Consider the following 6,813-nt stretch of genomic DNA (forward strand, 5'->3'; position numbering starts at 1 on the left):
GGGGGGGCGGGTACTCCCCCTTACTCAGACCACAGCCTTGATGCAATTGAAGGAGGCTCCCGTGGGGGTGTGGTCTGCTTCCTATCTAGACAGACGCTGTGGGGAAGCCCTCTGGCCTTTTGCTGGGTCTGTCCTGCCTCGAGCTTGTCAATCGCAGGTTCCTTTGACTTGAGCCAACGACCTGCCGATTCTGGGCACCATCAGTGGTCTGCCATCTGACCTCCCACCTGACCTGCCAACCCCAGATTCATTCTCTTCTCCAGTCAGGAGCCTGACCTAGATGCACCCCTTCTGCAGCCTGGGCTCCTACTGATGTGGGGTGTGTGTGTGTGTGTGCGCGCGCGCGCGCCGGGAGCATGGTTAGGGAAGGCCAGAGCAAAGGTGCCATTTTTTGGCAAGCCAACTGGTGGAGGGAGGTTCACTGAAGGTTTCGTGCGTGAAAATCCAAAGCTCGCCGGGACCCTTTGGAAGGCACAGGTCCCTGTATGAAAGGAGCCCGTCTTCACGTTACGGAGGTCAATCTCTTGGTTCTAGAATGACCTGAGTCCCTCAGGAGTCCCTGCCAGGGAAAGGAGAGATGGGGGGTGGAAGCCCTGGCTGGCACCTCTAGCTGCCCATGGGGAGGTTGGGGGCTTGAAGCCGGCCCACAGGTTCCGCAGAAGAAAAGACTGAGAAAGGAGCCGCGGAGGGGCCGCGGAGCCTCCCCTGCCCCGGCAGCTGGCTGTGAGGGACAGACACGCTTGGAAAGAAAGAGTTAAGACTGGCGCCCGGTGGCAATCAGTCAGGTGAATAAGGCCCCTGAAATTAAGTCCCTTGGAAAAGCCGGAATCAACTCACAAAATTTCTTACTGACGTGGCATTCTGGGGCTCTTGTGCAGCACGGGAAATCTATACAAGCCACGCAATAAAGTTGATGGTAATCTCTGGATTTGAAAACAAGGGAAAACAAACCCCAACAACCCAATGCTGGCAACTTCCACGGAGATGTCAGGCCGGGGAGGGATCTTCTACATCCTCGGGACCCCGTCTCACGCCAAGAGGGCATGGCTGTCCGGGGCCACAGACTGGGGGACTGATGGGGAGCTTGGTTAAGTGCTCAGCTGCTCACTAAGAGAGCGCTGGTTCAAATCTACCAGCTGCTCCGGGAGAGAAAGAGGAAGCCTTCTGTTCCCTTAGAGACAGACGGATGGACGTCCTGGAAACCCAGGTCTGCTCTGTCCCGTAGGGGCTGAGGGTCAGGATCGACCTGACAGGGAGAGAGGGGTGCTTCTAAGAACAGAACCGTGTTGTCTGGGAGCTCCGGAGGCCAGATCAGGATGTCTGTGTGTTGGCGGCTCAGAGACAGAGAGGCTTGCCCCTGCCTCCCGCCCGACGTCTAGAAACACGTGCCGTTCTCCGGCGGGCTTCTGTGTCTGCCTCTGTGAGCCCGGCCTCCCTCCCCACCTCTGTCCCGGGCTTCCCCACCTCTGTCCCGGGCCTCCCCACCCTCTGTCCCAGGGCCTCTCCTCTGTTACAAAGACTCCACTCTTGGAGGATTGGGTCTCTCTGTGCAAACGGTTAACACGCCTGGCTGCCGAGGGAGAGGGCAGAGGTTCTAGCCCATCCCGAGGTGTCTCAGAAGTTGGCTGTGGGTACTACCCGAGCACACAGGGCCAGGACCCCCTTCCACTGCAGTTTGTGAAGCCCTGGGGGCGGCAGACCATTTTGGTTATGAATCCACTTGGCAGTGCCGTGGAAGAAAGGCCCGGCACCCTGATTCCATGATGCTTGCCACTATTGTCTGTCCGGGCGTCCTGGTGCCAGCTCAGGCAGAGCGGCTCCAGGGGAGGGGACTTTTCTGAGCTGCCAACGTCAACAGTGACGGTCTCAGAAACCCACCATGCCCTCTCAGCGTGAAACAGGGACCCCGAGGACGTAGCAGATCCTGCCCCGGCTTGACACTTCCGTGGAGGTTGCCAGCGTTGTCTCGCCAGCATCCGTCCGGTGGGTGTTTGGGCCTCCAGCGCGACCTCCCACCTCAACTGTTGGCTCACCCTCCAAGACCCGTTCCAAGCGGGTCACCTCCTAGACTTCCAGCCCAAACTCACTGCCATCGGAGAGCCAGGGCCGACTCACAGCGACCCTGCAGGACAGGAAGAACTGGCCTGTGGTTCCCACACTGGGACTCTTGTGGGCAGCAGAGAGCCTCCTTTCCCCCTGAGGAGCGGCTGGTGGTTTTGAACTGCCGACCTTGGGATTCGCAGCCCTCCACAGGCACAGAGGCTGCGATATCAGCCTGTCTTTTTGGGGTGCCATTCATTCCTTAACCAGATGTGTGTGGTGCCCCCCACCTCTCCTGCCCTGCCCCACTTCTCCTAGATTCCGGAACAGCCTGGTGATGCTTGTGACGAAGGAGCCTGCCCATCTGTGAGGGTGCATCCCGTTAGCCGGCCTGCAAGTGGTGCGAGGGTGGGGTGCTGGTCCCTCTGGCTTCCTCTGCACCCCGGGATCTCTCTGGCTCCTGGGAGGAAGCTGGAAACACCTTGGTGGGCACAGGACAAAGCCCCTTCCTTCCTGGCCAGCCCCTTTCCTCCAGGCCAGCCTGTGGAAGAAGCTGAGATTATCCACAGGGAAATAGGAAGGTTTGCATTCCTGCAGGGCTAAGGACCCCGAGGGCAGTGCCCTTGCCAGCTCGTCTGCCGGGATGGGAGCGAGACAGATGGCAAGGCTGTGACCTTGTTCTCACCGTGAGAACAAATCCCTCCCGTCCCCCAGGAGTCCCACAGTCTCCGAGGAGCCCCTCTGATTTGGTGGGGATGGCATGGGGTGGCCTCAAGTTAACAATGGCTAGTTTTAGAACCCTGTTTGGACCCGGCTTTTCATCCAGAGGGGAGCCTCTCAAAGCCCCTGCAAAGTGCAAATCTCCGTCCCCGAACTGCTCTTGTCGTAATTCAGCTGCAACTGTGCCTTGCTCTGTGCAGCCTCCAGCCGGCCGACGGCAACAAGCAAATTCAGGCTTATTTTTCTAGCGTGGGGCAATCTGAGCAGAATTAACTTTGGTCAATCAGAGCCCTCTGGGAAAAGAACAAAAGGAGAGGGCTGTAGACATGGCTCTGTGCCCTGAAAACTAATTCTGAGGCTGAAAACACCCAGCAATCAAGGTGAGATTAGCAATTTTCAGGACAGACTGCAGCAGCGGGGGCAAGAGCAGAGCCGGGCGGGGAGCAAGCGGGGTGCTCTTTCGGGGGTGGGGGACCAGACAATGAAACGCAATTTATTTTCTTCTCTCGAATCTTTCACAAAACACTCTGCTGCTGATTGCCAACGGCCGACGGCGAGGCTGGGCTCAGCCTTCAGCATGTACAGGGGGACACAGGGGGCCTCCGTGGGGTTGGGGGGAGGCCCCATTAGGCACCAGGAGAGGAGATGTTGGCTCTATAGACAGGGCTGAGGAGTCCTCCTTGCCCCACAGCCGGGGTTGGGAACCTATTTTCTGCCAAGGGCCAGTTGTAGATTTATAACATCCTCCGTGGGCCACATACAATTATCCACTTGGAAATTGGCCTGCTCTGTTGGGTCAGCTTAGCGGGCTTTGGTGGTTATGTGGTTATATGCTGGGCTGCTAGCCTCCAGGTCATCAGTTCAAAACCACCAGCCGCTTCCAGGGAGAAAGGCTGGGATCTCTACTCCCCTAACAAGTTAGTCTTGGGAACTCGCCTGGGAGCTCTGCTGGTCCTAGCGGTCACTCTGGGTCGGCATCGCGTGGGTGGCAAGGAGGTCTATTATCTCGGGTCAATGGTGAATGAACCCAGCCCTCACGTGGTGGCTGGAACCGCGTTTCTTTGGTGCGGTGTGATGTTGGCAGATGCCGACGAGCTCTCGGGCCACACAGGGGGCTCTGGTGTCACAGTGGGTGATGTGCTGGGCTGCTAGCTTCAAGGTCAGCAGTTTGAGCCCCCCAGCTGCTCCGAGGGACAAAGAGGAGGCTCTCTCCTCCTGTAAAGAGTCCCCGTCTCGCCCTGTCTTGTAGGGTCGCTGTGAGTCAGCATGGGGCCTGGGGCAGTGAGTTTGGGTGTTTGGCTTCTCTGGCCCATGGGGCGATGACCCTGTCTCAGGCAGGAAGCCCACGAGAGAGCCAGCGTGGCCGCGAGGGACACATCCAGTGACTCGATTCTGACCCACAGCAGCCCCGCAGAGGCGCCATGGAGGGTCCTGGAAGCCGGTCACCAGGCCGCTCTGCCGAGGGCCCTCGGGGTGGACTCACGTCTCCCACTTTTGTGTTCATCGCCAACCTAGGCAACCCTCCGCACCACCCAACGGGACGGTGGTTCACGTGTGAGTGGGCATGCGCGGCCTGCTGCTGTGAGGGCCACTGTCCAGCTGGTTCCGACGCAGATCGAGCCCATGTAGACCCAGAAGGAAGCACTTCCGGGTCCTGCACCACCTGGAGGGTCTTCTTCCTCAGACGCATGTGGATTTAGGGGCGGTTGAGCTGTTCCAACTGTGTAGACAGAATGCCATGCTGCCCAGTCCTGTGCCGTCCTCACGGTCATTCCTATGCTGAGCCTGCGGCTTCTGGCACTGCGTCAGTTCATCTTATCGAGGTCTTCGAACCAAGGACGAAGCCCCTTCTCCAGCAACGGGTCTCTCTTGATGACCTGTCCAAAGTACAAGAGACCGAGTCTCAACAGGTTCCCTCTAAGGAGCATCCTGGCTGCTCTTGCTCCGAGACAGATCTGATTTGTTCTCTGACTGCTGCTAATGGCTAATCTTGAATCAGTGGGTTCACAGGTGTGGATCTCATATGAGACGCACTCTTCTGTGTCTGTCTTATTTCAGGCAGGGCAGAAACAAATTCAGTGACACTCCTATATGTGTAAAAGAGAGCTTCATATCAAGGAGTAATTATGTATCAAGAAAACATCCCAGCCCAATCCAAATCAAGCCCATAGTCTGATACTGCTCCGTAAGTCCTGCTTCAGACTCATGCAGCCACCTACAGTGCTGCAGAATGCAGGCAGACCCCAGGCCAGTGGGTGCAGAGTCTTGTGGCTAATGGCGGTGGGAGCATCACTGTGCTGTGGCAGGCCTCAGCTGGGTGGCTCATCAACAGGAAGGTGAAGCAGAGAGAGAGGGAGTTCCCAGGACCCTGCTTATGAGAAGACCACGCCCACCAGGAGGTGCCATCTGCTGGGACCTGATTGACAGGCTAGATTCCACCCATCTCTTCTTATGTGGGGCCGTGTTGGCACAACCCCCCTACAATCACAGTAGCATTGTCAGGGCTCAGTATGGAGGTTGTTTTGAGTGAAATGCTGACTTGTGGCTGGAGGTAGAGAACATGCACCTATGGGTGTCTGGAAGAAGGGGTGGGGCCCCAGGGAGAAACAGCATAAAGCAGACATTAGAGCCATGGAAAAGAGGGCCCCTTGGAGGTGCTCTGAAAGTCCCTGAAAGGCTAGAGGCTGGAATCTGCTCAGAGGGCCAGGCAGAAAGGCCTGGTGATATGCTCCTGAGAAACCTGCCCTGGGAAACCGGAGCTCAGCTCCACGCCGACCCACATGGGGTTGCCGCTAACAGCAGCCCAGAATCCACGCTCCAACTGAGGGCCCAGGAGAGGCAGCGAGCGGGCTGAGTGCTGGGTTGCTGATGGGAGGTCGGTGCTTTGAGCCCGCCAGCCGTCCTCAGAAGGGAAGTGGAGGCCGGCTGTCTCTGTAAAGATGTCCCTTGGGCAGGTCTGCTCTGTCCTGTGGTGCCGCCGGGAGTCAGAATGGGCTGGACAGTGGTGAGTTTGGACGGCACCCACAGTTCACGCTTGGCCGCTAACTGAGGGGCTGGTGGTTGAAGCCCACTTACAGGTGGCTTGGAAGAAAGGCCTGGCGCTCTACTTGCAAGATATCAGTCATTGACAGCCCTCGAGTGCTGCTCTCGTCTGACCCTCACAGGGTCACTGGGGTCAGAGGACTTACTGGCAACCGGTGACCAGGGCCTCTTAGACAGTCTGGGCATGGGCCAGCCTCATGAGGCCCCCCCACTCTGTCCCCGACACCAGAGGAGGATGACATATTGGAGGAGGGAGGGAGGGTCCAGGTCTGGGGGAGGGGGCCTGGGGGGGGGGACGATGGCGTGGTTGTGGCTGGATCTTGAGGGAAGTGGCACATGGGAACCACAGCCAGGACTTTATTGTTTGCCACAGACCTTCAGTTTGCCGGCAGGGGAAAGGGACTCAGGGTCACTGTCTCCTGTCTCTAGGAGGGAAGTCGGGGCACTGGATAAGAGCATAGGTGGAAAGGCAACAGACCACCCTTGGAATCCAGCCCTCAGTTCCAAAATCCAAGGCTTTCCCACATGAAAATCCAAGGGTTTCCCACATGAAAATCCAAGGGTTTCCCACGTGAAAATCCAAGGGTTTCCCACGTGAAAATCCAAGGGTTTCCCACAAGGCTTCCAAACAAGCCCACTAGACCCACCTGAAAGGAGGGCAGAGGCACCCTCAGGGGAGCTGGGGGGCCAAGAGGGGACTGTCAGCCCCATTGTGGGCACCTTATAGATCAAACACCGGGGAACCGTGAAGACACCCCAGACCAGAAGCCAGCAGGCTGGACGGCCACCGGCCTTTGGCATCTGTGATGTTGGTGTGGCTTGTCCATCAGACAATGCCCTGACCCTGCAGGGTGCACAGGCTTCATTAAGAGTCTGTCGACCCCCGTAACGAGCTGTAGCCTCAGAAACCCACAGGGGCCGCTCCACTCTGTCCGCTGTGGTCGAGGCAAGTCAGCGGCAACTCGATGGCAGGAGTTTGGTTCGAGTTTTAAAGAGATCCACAGTCACATG

This window comes from Echinops telfairi, unplaced genomic scaffold (genome assembly GCF_000313985.2).
Source record: "Echinops telfairi isolate 266 unplaced genomic scaffold, ASM31398v2 ScPeMD7_5;HRSCAF=22, whole genome shotgun sequence".
NCBI classification, from domain to species: Eukaryota; Metazoa; Chordata; class Mammalia; order Afrosoricida; family Tenrecidae; genus Echinops; species Echinops telfairi.